This window comes from Mixophyes fleayi, chromosome 11 (genome assembly GCF_038048845.1).
Source record: "Mixophyes fleayi isolate aMixFle1 chromosome 11, aMixFle1.hap1, whole genome shotgun sequence".
NCBI classification, from domain to species: Eukaryota; Metazoa; Chordata; class Amphibia; order Anura; family Limnodynastidae; genus Mixophyes; species Mixophyes fleayi.
The window spans coordinates 21978995-21996017 of record NC_134412.1 but is presented as its reverse complement, the minus strand read 5'-3'; the positions used below and the strand labels follow the sequence as shown (position 1 = coordinate 21996017).

Genomic DNA, 17023 nt, shown 5'->3' with positions numbered 1-17023 from the left:
GATTGACCTTGGAATTTCTGTTCCCTTTATGGCTGCAGGATAACACTGGGCATCTTTAGAGTATTTGGTTTAAGCTGGTGCTGGTCTAGCCGCCCCTCTTACATATTAGCATCGCTTGATTTACCTATTTTTAATTTACATCCTACTTAGTTAGCCCTACACAAACTAATATTCTCCATAATACAAATTGCCTATATCATCACATCCCCCATTTTTTTTATTTCAATTCAGGACTGTAATACATCCAAAATCCATTGTTTTTGGACTTGTCAGTACCCATATATTGGTTAGAATAACCAGGTAACACATAGATCTTCTCTCGTCGCTCCACATCTGCCGTGGGGATACCCCCCTGTGAAAGTGCAGTTGAGATGCTCGATACCACCCTTATGGGGGGGTCTTGTAAAAAGCCAGAGTAAAGGGGGGGATCCCCAGGCCTGGAAGCGCCAGGGGGCATTGAGGGCTCCCTCCTACTGGTTGTGGTGATTACAGCTGGAGTTGACGGATGCACTGCTGTTTTCTTTGCCACCTTTCAAAAGCTTGTAAAATAAAGCTGTGGCATCTTTTTCACCAAACAAATCTCATGTCTTTATTTCAAGGATGAGGGGGTGGGTAGCAAGAAAGAGGGGGGCATCAGCCATTTAGAAAGATATAAGTGTGGAAAATAATAACATGGCGTATATCTACAGTATAGTACACAAGTGGATGTGTTGCCCACGGCAACCAATCAGATTCTAGCTAGCATGTTCTAGATTGTATTAGATAAATGATAGCTAGAATCTGATTGGTTGCTGTGGGCAAAGGGCCTGATCAACCAATAGGCTGATCAGGCTGCAGCCTGGGGCGCTGGGACCTGGGGGACGCAGCGCCGGCAGCATCTAAGATATTTTTTACATTTTTTTTTTTACTATTGATTATGTGCCAGGAGCTGCCACTTCTCCTCCTCCACGTTGTCGTTCCCTCTTAACCTCCCCTCCTCCCCTCTTCCCCTCCTCACTGGCTGTCGGGCGTGATGTCATCATCACTTCCTCACAGTGTCAGTGAGGAGTCCGGCAGAGAGGAGCAGCAGCCCGAAGACAAGTTTCAGGTAAGGAAAGTATGGTGTATAGGGGAGAGAGGCTTTTTGCTGCGGAGGGGCGGGACACTGTGATGCAGGGAGGAGGGGGGCAGCGTAATTCAGTGATATGATGCACGGGGGGCAGTGATATGATGAAGAAGGGGAGGCAGTGGTGTGATGCACAGGGGGAGGCAGTGGTGTGATGCAGAGGGAGGGGGTGTGATGCACAGGGGGGGGCAGTGGTGTGATGCAGAGGGGGAGGGGTCAGTGGTGTTATACAGAGGGGGCAGTGGAGTGATGCAGAGGGGGGGTCAGTGGTGTGATGCAGAGGGGGGAAGTGTGTGCTGAAGGGTAGCAGTGTGCTGAGGGTCAGAGTGCGCTGCAAGGGGGGCAGTGCGCTACGGGGCAGTGTGTGCAGCAAAGGGGGCAGAGTTTGTTGCAAGAAGGAAAGTGCTGAGAAGCAGCATGTGCTGCAATTGGGGGCAGTGTGTGCTGCAAGGATGGCAGTGTTCTGAGGGTCAGAGTGCGCTGTAAGTGGGACAGAGTGCTGAGGGGCAGTGTGTGCTGCAAGGGGGACAATGTGTGTGTTGCAAAGGGGACAGTGTGTGCTGAAGGGGGACAGCAGAGTGTGCTGCAAGGGAGAAAGTATGATGGAGGGGGATTGAGTGCGCTGCAAGGGGGACGGAGTGCTGACCCCATAACTATTTTTGTAGCCATAAATGTAATTTTTTATTGTGGGTGATAAACAAGTGCATATCATCTGCATTTCTAAAAAAAAAAATATCACCGTCAGCTGAAAAATGCTCAAACATCTATACTGGCGTGGAACGGTGACAGCGTCTTACCACTTTAACGGCCGGCCAGTGTCCTGTGGTTGGCATTAGCAGAACTGCAGCTCTAAAACGATAATGCTTTATTCCAGAGGTGGAACTAGTTAGTTGTGGACCCAGATGCAAAAATTTGCTCCCCCCCCATACACATATATAGACACACACACAATAACAAAAAACTCCCCCTGTAATAGCTTTTGGGAGACCTCCCAGACTCTCGGGAGAGTAGACTAAGCTCCCGGATTGCGGAGGCTCCTGAAATGTTGAGCTGCACCTATGTGCAACTGATTAAATTCAATTATTAGCTTTCACATTTAAAAATAGACCTTTTTCACCTCAACCTACCACAGTTTTAAATTAATAGCATTCATAATTAATAAATAAGCATATTCCCCCTAACCTGCCCCTAAATTTAAACAATAGTATTCAGATTTTATAAATACACATATGTCCTCCCACACAGCCTTAAATAGGCAACACCATGACCCACTTACATTAAATGTCCCCCATTATAAAATAAATAGACTCAACCATCATCCCACCAATAAATTAATAGTTACCACCCACCAATAAGTGATTAAACCCCACCCCCCATTAAATTATTAACTCAAGCCTCTACCCACATTACATTAACCCCTCCTCCCCCCCACAGTTACCTTCTTCCATTCTGCATTTCAGAGGCAGACTCCTATCTACCTCTCTTGCTGCAATTACACGTGGGTCAGCACGCATGTCAAGTGGTGCATGCCCCACATGTAACACATAGGTGTGTGCAGTACATTTCATTATGGTGTGCAATCAGGGAGGACTAGAGAAAGATACTCTGCTCCACAGCTCCCCACAGGAGTGGTGTGTCTGGCAACACCTAGGTATCATATTATGCCACAAAGTAGTGCCCCCAATTCAGACTATGCCAAACAGTATTGCCGCCTGTTCATATTCTGCCACAGTAGTACCTCCAATTCATATTATGCTACACAGTAGTGCCCCAATTTCATACTATGCCCCACAGTAGTGTCCCAAGTTCATATTTTGCCCCACAGTAGTGCCCCAAGTTCATATTTTGCCCCACAGTAGTGCCCCAAGTTCATACTATGCCCCACAGTAGTGCCCCAAGTTCATACTATGCCCCACAGTAGTGCCCCAAGTTCATATTTTGCCCCACAGTAGTGCCCCAAGTTTATACTATGCCCCACAGTCGTGCCCCCAGTTCCCATTATTGTCCCTATTCATATTATGCACACACAGACACATTATCATTAAACACATACACAGCTCTGTTTTCTTATGTGCACGTTGACCCACCTCTAGTCAGCACACAGACCCTTCAGACAGAGCTTTCACATACAGTCCTTCGTTCCACACTGATTGGAGGAGGTGCTGCTGTTGCAGCAGCGCCGCCGCAGCTCCATTTCTTTAAACAACTGAGGTGTGTGTTAGAGGGGAACCACAGCCGCCTGAGCAGAAATACAAGCAGGAGCGGATCACCAACTAACAGGTAATCCGACGAGCGGGCAGCCGAAGAGGTGGCGGCAGCGGGCCCCATTACATCCATGGGCCCCGGTGCCTTGCACCGTAGTTTCACCACTGCTTTATTCTTAGAATAAACTTGTAAGTTGTCTCTCTGTACTCGGCTCCTTCTCATGACTGCAAACAGCAGAGAATAATTACACTAAGTGATAACTGAAGAAGGTGGTGGGAGAGTGGTGATTAATGTCCAATGAGGAGGAAACTTTTAATAGTATACATTAGAGATCAGCAGCTCAGATTCAGAGAAATCCCACAAATTCGAATTTTGGGGTACCAAGTTGAACCGAGTCATGATTTGGTTTCTCACGCCAAATTCGGATCTGAAAACGAGGCAAAACTTAATTTCAAGTAAAATGTCGGATCTCGTGAGTTTTGGAAGGATATTTTCTATGTACAGCCCTCCATCCTGTTCTCAGCCGCCCTTTTAGAAGTGATAGCATGTGGGTAGGACGTTTTCCGCAAGTGTTTGCTCATAGAGTGTCTTGTAGACGGCTGGACAGGGTGAAAGAGTCAATGTATATTGAAATAGCTGTGATTTTACTGCACAAATCTTAACAGTCTATTTACAGTTGAGTCTGCTGGAAATGTGCGCTGATAACTTGGGTGTAAGAGAGTGAAGAGTAGACAGTCAGTAACTATTGGTTGTAATAGTACAGTGTTGGCTAACCTATGACAATCCAGTTGTTGTGAAACTACAAATCCCAGCATGCTTTGCCAATATATAGCAGCTTATTGCTGGAAGAGTATGCTGGGACTTGTAGTTTCACAACACCTTCAGTGTCACAGGTTAGCCGACACTGTAATAGTATATTAGTAAACTAATTACTAGTGGACAAAAAACATTCTCTCTTGCATTTAAAACCAAGTGTTTCAACCTGAATGCAAACGTGTGAGGGGCAGTATCAGTGGCATCTGAACCAGTGGCAGAAGTACCATTGGTGTGGCAGGTGCTGTGCACCGTCCCATGTACAAAACAGGGTATTGTTTGACTCTGAGCAGCACACCCTCCCAACAAAATATTCTTTGCAGCTTGGAATTGCCTCTTCCCTAGACTCTATCAATCATGGGAAACATTCTTTTTTAAAACTGCTCTTCCCCAGAAACAGAACTTTGGAAGGAAAAGAGGTTGCAGGTTACACTCCTCCATAAAAAAACAGCTCAATAAAGAACTAATGAGTATGGGTATTGTCACAAGATGGTATTGGGGTTACCGTCCTCTGAGGTAGACGGTTGCATTTCAGCCAGATAAATCGCACGAGACCAGTACCTCAGGTTCAATAGTCTCGGCTAGTTTAATACAGCTGGCAAGCAAAACAAAACATAATAAAAAATCCTTGCCATCTAATGCAGAGATATTCCCTCTCTAGAGTGAGGGGCCTAGTGTCCTCCACTTAAACCAAACAGTGGACTTTTCAGATCAAAGTTGCAGTCTCTCTCAGGAGCCATCTGACCTCCTCCCCAGACATTGAGAGACTCACTGAGCTGCCTTGCAGCCTTTTAACAGCTTCTTTTAACAGCAGGTGCAACTCCTGATTAGTCTGCTGTGAGACGGAAGACCCGGACTGGGCCTTATGTATGGAGCTTACCTTTCTCTCTCCATACATAACACCAGGGACCCTTACCATATTTCCCTACAACTGAGAAAAGCTTCTCAAAGCTTTTCCTCAGACACAAACAATCTCCCTGGTGTTCTAAAATACAAATTACAGAAATTTAGGACTTACATGCCTGCCATTCACCTCTTTCCCAGTGCTTCTATCGCATTATTTTACGTTATCACCTTTGAAACTCACCCAAATTTCGCTTTCAATTTTTTCAAAAGGTTTAAAATTTTCTCTCCTACTAGGAAGTTTGATAATGTTATCAGATTGAATAAGTCCATTTCTAACCTGGCATTAAAGCGGTTTTTCATTTGAATAAAACGGATTGTTATTGTGATATTGAGGTTAAAGATGAGCGGTTCGGATTCTGTTTAATCCGACAGATCCGAGTTTTGGGGACCCGAGGCAGTCCAGGAGCCATCTCAGTTTCACACGCCAATTTCTGATCTCAAAATGTGCAAAACGTAATTTCTGGGAAAATGTCGGATCTCATGAGTTTTGGACCCATAGACTTTTGCTTTTTATCCGTCCCTCCTGCTCTCATCTGCCGATTTAGAAGAGCTATCATGTAGGGAGGAATGTAGCTGCAGTGCTCTGCTCTGGAAATTGCATGTAGAAAGGGTTAGCCAGGGTGAAATAGGTCGTTTAGATAGGAAGCAAGCTGTCGTTTTACTGCAGTTTATTTATGTAGAGCTCAGTCTGCTAGAATTGTGTGCTACTGATCTATAGGGTGTCAGATAGTTTAGTGGCTGCTGGTTGTTATTAATAATATTACAGCATACTATTAAATATACTAGTACAGATATCTGATCTAGTATTTAGTGGATAAAAACAGGGTACTGTGAGCAGCACACAGCAAAAGTCAAATACTAAATAGATTTCTTGATTTTAAAATTCAAAGTGTTTTAAAATGTGGCGTATTGGGTATAGTAACAAGCAGCCTAGTATCAACTAGTAGTCAAATGGCTTGACACCTCATGCAATCTTTATTGTCAACACCTTCATCATGAACCACCTCATTAGAAGTACGTAGTCCAGCATCCAATTTTCCAATTCATGATTCCTAAGAGGTATCCTTGCATGCTGCAGCTGCTGCGGCTGCTGCTGGGGATGGTACCTTGAAAGAAACAGCTTCTTGTGTGCAAGCTGTCGGCTCGAGTCGCACATGACACGTCTTCTGCTTCAGCTTCTCCTAACACTAGTAGTGCCAGAAAAAAATTCCTTTTCTTAGATACAACATGTTTTACAATCCTTTAAATTAGCTGGTGCAATCTGCATTTCTGACCCATGATCTATTTTTTGGCAATTTTTATTTAGGTCTTTTTTGACTTCCATGGATGAATGCATTTCTCCAACTAAATTGCCAACACAAATGAGTGCCCACTTACACATAATTAAGGTTTATAACAATAATTTCCATCCGGCCACTGGTCTCTCTCTCATCTTAATGAGAGATTTTGTAATTGCCGTTGTTGAATTTGCTTTCTCCAAATCAATTCCAAGAAAACTTAACCAGTCTATATGGTTCTCTAACTCCATCACATGACATAAATCCTCAGCCATCATATCTCCACCCGTTTATACATGTATTCTTTGCCAGTGCCAAATTCTGTCCTCTTATTTTCTCAGAATGTGGAAAATATGAAAATCAAGCATAACCGATAATCTTAATAAATATGAGAAAAAAAGTGTTTAGACAACTATGTCAGGACACTAATTTGTGGTCAAGGAGAATGATGAGGGGTAGGGGGCATCACTATTTTATCTAGTGAGGCCTATCACGAGGAATGCCACAACAAATTATCAGGTCAGGGCACTTACAAGATCTTAAGGAAATAGCCCACTGAACTTTATAATATAAAATTGAGAGTACTTTTAGAAAAAGGTTTGCAAGAGGGGTAATTACTTAAGCAGAATTTGACTTGTACATCTCAAAAGAGCTGTTATTCCTGCTTTCTCCCAACTACTCAAAAATCCTAAAAAGGCCCATCACTTTGGGCATTAAATCCCTTACATCTCATTTGTCCAAATATGTTAAATTCTCCTTGCAGCCCTTGGCTTGTTTATTACCAAAGCTCCCTAAAGATTCCGTGTCCATCAACCGGGAATTTGAATGCATTATATGGGAACCACATTATTGACTTGTAACTTGTGATATAAAGTCTTTATATTCGGTCATTGATCATTCGGTATCAAGGCGATTTTGTGATTTCTTGGGCAGTCTAATTTCACTGAGAACCAGATAACATTACTTATTGAACACATCTGTTTTGTTTATTGAACGATAATAGTTTTAACTATAAGGATACTTTTCATTTGCAACACTTCGGAGTTGCCATGTGGACTTGCAATAGTGGCCATCAGTCTAGCTAACCTCCTTATGGATTTTGGAGAAAACTTCCATAATTGGTCTAACAATCCTTTTAATGAATATATCCAGAAATGAAAACTGTACATAGATGACCTTATCTTTAGTCGGGCCAGAACCGTGAAGTATTTGAAAAGGTTTATTTGTTACTTGAATGATAATCTTTGTAATCTAGTTTTCACACATACAGTCAGTAATACCTCTATTGTGTTTTAGACATCTCCAGGGGTCGCTTTGACCCTAGCATACCCACTTCAAAGAAGTAGAAACAAATATATATTTGGATGCAGGGAGTCAGGGGCAAACACAGGATTTGTAGAGGGGGGTTTCCACACCACGCCACCAGTGGGCGTGACCGGCATGCATGGGGGTGTGGTTATAATTTTAGACAGTGCTTGGCTGCTCTCCAACTCTTCCAATCCCCATAATATACGTGGGCAATGCTGCGTGCACTACTGCTAGGTGCACGCAGCTCTCCCTTTTCAAGCAGAGCTGTGTGAAGGCTGGAGCCACCTCAATTATACAGTGCCCCAGGCTTGGAGGGGGGTTTCCAGGCACTAGGAACCCACCCCCCCCCTCCCTCCCTCCGTTTTCCTATGGGAGTGGTCATAAGGATTCTTGGCTTAAATCCATCCTCTAGAGTCAGCTCCTGAGAATAAAAAAGTATTGTACTATGACTATGAAAGAGATTACCGTTTATGGAAAGATTCGGAAAGAAAAGATAAAATATCTCCATTTTATCCAAACTTAAAGGTAAGATACATGTTTAATACAGGTTCTTTATTAAAATTCCCAATTAAGAAGAGTGACTCCTCATACTTGCTGAGCTTTATTTCTGATTTTATTAAGGATTATAAAAGAAAATGAAGGCAATTATTAAGATAAATTGGTGAATTTTATAACTAGATGATCTGCTTGAATCAGTTTTGTCAGAGAACCCAATCTCAATCTAAGAAGCTCTCTACTACTTCTGGTGCTTTCAATAGCTGGATGATTTGTGTTAAATGCAAAATGTGCATCCATGGGTACGATCAACTGAATAGTTTTATTTCAAACAGCACAAGGTGATCATATTATATTACGGGGAGTTTGACCTGCCATTAAACCTATGTTGGGTATTTGTTACAATGCTCATACGAAATGGAATATATCCGTCATACCACCCTGAGCGAAATATTTATGAACATGAAGGACACATCAAAGTTAATATGCACCAACTCTGTATCACATAACGCAGAACCAGCCTGTATTAACGTATTTGGGTTTGACCATATTCCTTAAAATAATAGAGGGAGGAGCATCTTTCCACCTTGAGAAAAAGAAAAATGCTAAATATTTTAATTCCCAGTGGCTTTAATAATAACTGATTTTAATGGGTTTTAGAAGACCTACTAACATGTCGCTTGTCAATTCCATATCATGTGTCAGGTTTAGAGCTATTAGATGCAAATGTGCTTCATCAGGACATTATTCTGTTGACTATAACGCCTACATGTTCCCTATAAATGTGCCCCTGTACCACTGACATTATAGAGTGTTCTCTGAACTGGCTGTCGATGGAATTCTGTCTGAAACACGAAGCAAGAGAACGCTAGGGGTTGACCCACTGTATGTTTCTATAAGCAATCCTGTGTGAAACGCGTAGCAGGAGAACACCAAGGGTTTAAACACTACACGCTATTACTATGACTTTGTATTATTGGAATTTTACATAATTATTTAAAATAGGAGAAGCATAGGAAGAAAGGGGAAGGGTAATCTGGATGTCAGAGGGTTTTGTCAAAATAGAATTCCCCAGTAAGGAAAAATTATTTTATATTGCTGATCGTTAATAGGGGAATCATTAATATCAAATGAGTATAAAGGTTATATAAAAATGTATATTGGTGTAGATTCTTTGAAATGGTACAAGCCAGTGGAATAGTTCTTGGAAGCACTTGAAAATGTCCTTGAAGTGTGCACTATGCCACATCTTGACCCTCTAAACATTGCTGGCCCCTTCTACATACCAAGGAATGAACAGTTCAGATACTTTAAGGCGGTGGCAGTCATATTTCCGGTGGTGGATATGCTGACACTTATCCCGTCGACACTGAAATGTCGACAGTATAAGTGTCGACACATCTATGCTGTCTACATAGTTAGAATGTAGATATTGTGATTGTCGACAGTAGCAACAATGTCTGTATTAAACAAGCAATGCCAGCGGTTTCGATCGGCTCTTATAACGTGGGAAAGTCCCAGGTTATAAATAGACTTAACGGCTGTCATTTTTTTTATTATGCGGCGGGAGGTCCTGCATGGAGGAACTAGTCTGCGTCGTTTCTCACAGGTTTTTTATTTTGTCAAGTATGTTCCATAGAATTATTTGGGTTTGACAGGCTGCGAGAAAAGAAGATTTTTTTTTTTATCTCGTTTAGAATAATTTTATTAGGTATTTTTGTAAAGCTTAGATTGGATCAATTACAGATGAAGAACACAGATGTTGGTAAGTATTTCAAGGGTTTTACTTGTGTAACCGGTTGGAGATAGTTAAATATTAACGTTCAATGAGACCTCGGATGTATAATCCCAAGTAAGAGACACAACTTCAGTTAGTACATCAAATAGATTTATTTAAAAAATACTTAGCTACAAGTTTTGATCAATTCATAGGTATATATGTCCAGTGCAGCAATCTTATCAGCAATTTTAGGAGTCCTCCTCAGTCAATCAGGGAGGCTAAAATGGGTTTCAGGCGCCCTGGTGCTTCTGCAGTCCATGTTATACCAGGGAAAAGCCTACTGAGTCCCCCCCCCCCTGTCTAAGTTTATAGACGGAGCAGAAAATGATCCCACAGCCACTGCTCTAGGAGGTATATTTACTAAACTGCGGGTTTGAAAAAGTGGAGATGTTGCCTATAGCAACCAATCAGGTTCTAGCTGTAATTTTGCAGAATGTACTAAACAAATGATAACTAGAATCTGATTGGTTGCTATAGGCAACATCTCCACTTTTTCAAACCCGCAGTTTAGTAAATCTAGCCCTAGGTGTGCATGTCATAAGATCATATGTTACAAGACCAACTGAATCGTTAACAGCTAAATGGTTAAAGTAAATCATGATGTAATACATGAAACTGATGACGGTATCATTCTGAGTAAAAATCAGCTAATTATGCAAACTAAGCAATTACATTCATATATTGATTATAAACAAACATTACAAACGTATACTTAATACACAAATACTTATATATCTGTCTGTTGTAAAATCAACATTATCTTAAGTTGGTAAATAACCATTGTGTCTCTGAGTTCTAAATGGCTTAAAGAGCTGAGTTTGCCGGACATAGTCCACTGCACTGGTTTTAGAGAAAGCTTGTCATAAAAGACAAGTAAATAATGTGAAGAAACATCACAGACTTAGCATTTGTTCATAAAGAGACACAAAGAAATCAATTAGAGACTCCATCTTGTTTCTTAATAAAAGGAAAATACCATAACTACTACAACTTGTAGATCTCCACTGCCGCTCAACCCCTTTAAGGATCCTATCAGAAAAATCCCATGCTACTTATTTTTACTTGATTGGTCATCCTTGCTCCATTTGTTTGGAAAAAGGTTTGTCTCACAGGAACACCAGGGCTGGCAGCTTCTACTTTGAAAAGTTGTTCTGTTCTGACATAGACTGTTCTGATTGGACATCACCAGGTAGCGGCACTTGAGGTAACACACTACCTGCAACTCTTCAATTGGGTAAAAACATCACAAGCTACATAAAATCAAAATTATAATAAAGAATTGCCTCAGATTGCCTCCTAGCGCTGTCTAATCTTAGCTCATGAAACGCGTTAAGCAGTGCTGCATGAAACGCGTTAAGCTGAAATCACTCTCATGTTTTAAAGCTGCAGATTAAATAAAGATAATACATTTCTAACTTTTTTAATTAAGCGGCTAATGGAGTACTGGCCTTATTGTTCTTATCTTCAGCTGATGCATAGAGTTTCCCAGTAGCCACGTGGAAGTCCTGCTATTATCATGGCTTGATCACTCATAGTTGTTGAGGTATAGCCATCTTTATGTTTGTTTGTTTCTGCCATCTAGTCCAGGAGTGGAAAAAGAAAGCAACAAATTTTATTAATAAATATAACAATAAAGACCGTGAACAAATTTACATTCAAAATAATTTCCCTTTTTTTTACCTTTAAAGTTATTTATAAATGACTTTCTATTTCAACCAAGAATAAAATATCTGCTGAGTTAATGAAAATAAAATGATTGATCCAATATTGTGTGATTATTTGGCGAACAATTTTCCCAATAATCACCTGTTGTGAGTCAGGCGCGGAGTTTATTGAACTCTCGGTGGGATGGACTTTGCTGCCGGGAGCTCATAGGTCGCAAGCCCCTGACCTGCCTCTGGATGCAGCACTTGCGGATGAGATGAATGAATAGAAATAGAAGGTAGAGAGTAGGGCACTCGTAGTCAGACAACCGGATCTGGTACACAATCGGGCGGCACGTTACAAAACCAGGAGGCGGTCTCAGCGTGAAGGGATTCTGGGTTAGGTACACGATCGGACGGCAGAAGCACAAAACAGCAGGCAGATACAGGGTTAGACAAGCCGTGTTGAGAGCACAAGATATCAGCGGAGGATCGTCAGCAAGCCGGGTCAGCACACAAACGCAGGGGAATCAGAGTAGTCAGATAGGCAGCACTGGTACACGGGAGACAGGTCAGGTAACAGTAGAGCACAAGTATCCACGAGGAATCTGGAGCCAGGAAGCATACAAGTTGCTCTGACACTCACTGAGTGTCAGAGTGAAGTTTAAATAGACCAGCAAATTCAAAATCCCCGCCCCGAGTTTGCGGTCATGTGACCGCCGATACCCGGAAGCGCGGCTTCCGACAGCAGTGAGCGGACGGCGCGGCAGCATGGACAGGTAAGTTTATGACTGGGTCAGACGTTCGCAGATATATGGCAGTAGACAATGACCAACTTCTAGATGGTTTTCTAAACAGAGTTTTTCTGGCACTGGCCTCTCAACGGCTGACAAGACTTTCAATGTCGGTGCTTTTGGGCTACATGGAGAAGTGCCTGGTGTAGTGGAGTGTTTCCATTAACGCACAATAGTTTGCTCCTGATCACATAATAATAATATTATTAATAATAATAATAATAATAATAATAATAATAATAATAATAATAATAATAATAATAAAGAACTGATGTTGAGGTTTGTATAACTAAATAATACATAAATAAATAGTATCTGTATAAGTAATGAATTCTGATGTCTTTGCTTATAATCGTTGAATTCTCATAATATCAATTCAGTGTTCATTAAAAAAAAACTTGTGTATTTTATAATATTCTACAGCCCCTTCTGTAAATGATTACAAATATTAAAAAACACTTCTGATTGCTTTGGCCTTTGTTGAAGCACTCAAACAACAGCTGTGTGCCTTTATATGTTCACAGAACTCCTTTGTGACTTCTAATACCCATGTGATCTACAGTAGGGAATGCATTACCCCATATATTATATAAATCTCGTAAAGGTTCTTGTTAAAGTGTTTGTATTTATTTTTTACTACTTTTATGCACAATGGATTTTCCACTGAGCGATCCCGGATCAGCTCTACCTCAGGACCAGATCGTAAAAATCAACCATCGGCTCCACTCCAACCTGACACTACGTGAAAAGAAGCCGCGTGATTGGCCACTGCCAGCTGTTGCAGTTTGAAAGCAGGGACCAGCGGGGTTCACTGAAACATGAAATAAGCGGTGGTACATCATACTATGCAGAAACTAGACAGTTGTGCAGTGGTCAGATATGAAGACTACAGTTAGAAAAATAAAATGTACATAAACGTGATAAAATGTTGCATTAAAAAAAATAAGGCATAAACTAGGCTGTAGATTAATATTAATATAATAAATAATCTAATTTACATATATCTGATCATGTTACCAAATTAATACTTCTCTACAAAAGTAATATTAATCTTCAATTACAACCAATTAAAGAAAAAAAAAGGTTTATAGTTACTCACCGAGTGGTCCATTTATTAAGATCTGGTGACACGGCTGATTTATCGTGGTGATTAAACATCACCTATCGCCATAATTTATCAAGATCTCACTGAGGCAGCTGATTCGGCGTACCACTTCCTGCGCACCACTTCCTGCGCACCACTTCCTGTTATCAATCTATGTAGGAACAGCATTGGCAACACGCAAGATGGGAAGAGTGAGAAGAAAGTGCCAAGGGCAGAATCACACTTTGGGACAGGGGGTCCAATCACGTGACCTACCCAATTGTAGGAGCCTCCCAATTAGTATTTTCACTAGATGAACTATAACACAAAGTCTACATTCTAGGAATCTGTTTTGGTTCTGCCTTTGTTTTAGTGAACACGGGCCTCAACAAAATGGCCACCCTCACTGATCTTACTTAGTTTTGGATCCATTTGCTATAGTGTTTTCTGATATATAAAAATGTAAATGTAGAAAGTAATTGACATGTGCTTGACTGCTGTTTCTTGATGTGATACACTGGCAGGTCCATTTATTATAGAGTGAAAAGCCCTAATTCAGTTGAAAATAGCTGTGACAGAGTTTCGCCCTACACATTGCTGTTGGTATGACTCTCCAAACTCCCAGTACCTCACGGTGTCAATGGCTGCTCCTAAATACACTAATGCTGGAGGAGTCGTATGGAGCAGAGGTGTATATATATATATATATATATATATATATATATATATATAGACCAAGGACTACAATGGAGTATCAGTTCCAGGGCCTGATAATTAATTCACCCCCCACCCCACAAATACACACATTTTGTGCTCACCTTGGTCTTTAGAAGAGAAGCCAACGAACATCCACAGTACTGCAATATTGGTACATGTGTTTGTCCCAATCACAATCCTCAGGGTAAGTGCCATCTTTGACGTACATGGAGTTTCTGCCAATAAAGTGAATCTAACCAAAGATAAAATATTGTCTGGCACTTCTATTTAGACTATAGACCCTTTGCATCAATTAACTATAATAATGTTCCACATGTGTCTGTGTGTAAATACATATTCTGTTTATTAGACTTATTACTATATTTCTAGGATTTTCCATGGAAAAGATATTTCATTTATAGAATATCTGACTAAAGTGTGTTCAAACAAAAACAGCTGTACAACCAATTAGAAAACACATTGACCTTCCTCTGTGGGCAGCAGTGAAAGCTTAAAAATACTAGCCTGCTTCTTGGGTTCTGTCTATTTTCCAGGTTTCCCTGGCACAGTCACGGGAAAATACTTGAGTGTTAGGTTTATGCTTTATTCCTTTATGTCCTTTTTTTCATATACATTAAACATTGTGACTTTCTTTGTCATATTAAACTCTCTTTAACAATGTTCTGTCTTTGTGTACTTAATAAAATTCATCTGCCAGGTTAGCATGCTTGTTATAAACACTACATTTAAGGCAGATATAGTAGATAAATTTGGGAGTGTGTTTTGAGATAGTACAGGGAGCAACTGAAGACTTCCGTGAAGTGTCAGCTATGGGGGGGCAGAACCTGGGAGATAATACTGTGTGAGATATAATTTTGAGGGGTTTAATAATTTTTAAGCAAACTAGGTGATTTCATTTTGATTACCCCACACATCACACCCACTCAAGTGAGTCTTGCCATGACATCCATATAGAAGTACAAATTCAGATACTAGGAACCCTGAAGAAAACAACAGATTAAAAATCCATTACGTTTTTTCAAGTGGCCTTGCTTTACTAGTGGCATAGCTAGAAATTACTTGGACCAAAGGGACAGTTTTTTTAGAGGGTCACTGTCCTTCAATCTATCATCAGAGCCAGACTGAGGTCAATTTGTTAGCAGCTAATTAACCTACTAGTATGTTTTTGGGAGTGTGGGAGGAAACCCACAGAGAACATACAAACTCCAAACAGATAAGGCCATGGTCGTGAACAAGCTTCACAGACGCCATCAATATCTAAGTTGTGCATTTAATAAAATACCGTAGTCTACTGTGTAGTTTATACTTGGCTCTCACTTCTCTACTTGGTACCGGTACCACTGATGCCATAGTTTTACTCTTGAGGTACATGGAGTTTACGTCAAAGAATTTTCAGATTATAAATGTACAAACTGCTGTAGAGGAGAGCATAACATTATAATAGGTCCTCATGCAAACAGAGGTTTACTCTAACTCTTATTTAACTCTAACATACCTTCTTGAAGTCTATTAGATGCTCTTTGGTGGTGATAGTACACAAAATAATTGCCTGTAGAGACACAAATTCTGATAAGCACTCACACTAGGGGCGAGCATCCACAGTCTCCTGACAAGGGCATGTGCTTCTGAGACTCGGTTGTATAAGTTGCATTTGCATCAACACGCCCTTAATATACTTTGGCTACCTTTACACACCTCCAGCTTCCCCCATTCCACATCTTCAATCGGAAGGGGCTGCAAGTTGTCATAAAAGCAAGATGCGTCTCAGTCTTCTTATGGCTGCAACTGTAACTAGTGCTTTGTGCGCATGCACAGAATAGGGTATCATACGCTGCACACGCACTTTGTATCCAGCTCAAATTGCTTTGTAGCTGTCATGAGCGTTTTACGTTAGGTGAAATACAATGGCGTTGAGGTGCATAAATGAATGTGCTTTGAACAATGTTAAAAGCGAGGTCAAAATACAAGGTTTTGCCAATGCTTTACCTACCTACGCCTTTGTGTACAATCCTTAATGCTTTACTTCTGCAAATCATTTCCTATAGCTTTCCATTCTTATCGTTTGGCTCAACATACCAAAACATGTACTTTAGGATGATGTAGCCAGGGGAGGGCTGGCCAATTTTAGCCCGGGGTACAAGACTGGACTCAGAACTTAATTAGGAACATTTTTAAAGGGAAAAAATGCAGGCGGCCCAGAGACCCACAGTGGCGCACGAAGCGGGGGTTTTTGGGTCTCCAGAAACCCCTCCCCTCCGCTAAGTGCCCACCATAGCGGCACTGTACTATACAGCGTCCGCGGCGCTGTCAGAGAAGCGTCCACGGCGGTGCTGTATTGTATACACCACTGCCGCGGACGCTTCTTTGACAGTGCCGCGGCTGCTGTATAGTACAGTACTGCCGAAACGGAGCTGCTGTGCATGCGCATACGTGGCAGCTCTCGCGCATGTTTTTTTTTTTGGGGGGGGGGTGGGAGGAAAACCCCCCTAACAATCCTGTGTGCGCCCCTGACCCAGCCCAAGGTAGCCCACTATGGGACCGGCACTGAAATTAAAGATGCCCCCTGCCTCCCAGCCCAGCCTGCCCCTGGGTTTAAGTACGATTTTTTGGACCCCTGTACCCATGTCCATGCAAGGGCTCATAAACTGTAAAATGCTTTCTGGTCTCACCATAAAACATAATAATCAGTAACCAAGAACGTCTAATAAAATAGCATTACACTTTGTTTGAAGTTTGGCTGCGTCATGAAGCAGGATTGCCCTATAATGATTAGGGGAAATAAAATTGCAATATAATCAGTCTCGATGACTCTTGCCGTTGTCTGTGCAGAGGATCCTGTCATATGCAGTGTCCCGTACATTGCACCTCTGTGCTTCCTAATACGTTCTTTTCACAA

At 41.4% G+C, this 17023-nt stretch overlaps 1 long non-coding RNA gene across 1 annotated transcript in view; it reads right to left on the bottom strand.

Moving 5' to 3' along the window:
• Window positions 1–16632: 16632 nt before the first annotated feature.
• Window positions 16633–17023, bottom strand: part of LOC142107328 (uncharacterized) — a 5660-nt gene continuing 5269 nt past the window's right edge. Inside the window, exon 3 of the long non-coding RNA XR_012679941.1 lies at window positions 16633–17023. This exon is cut by the window's right edge and continues 462 nt beyond it. This is a non-coding gene — a long non-coding RNA (uncharacterized LOC142107328).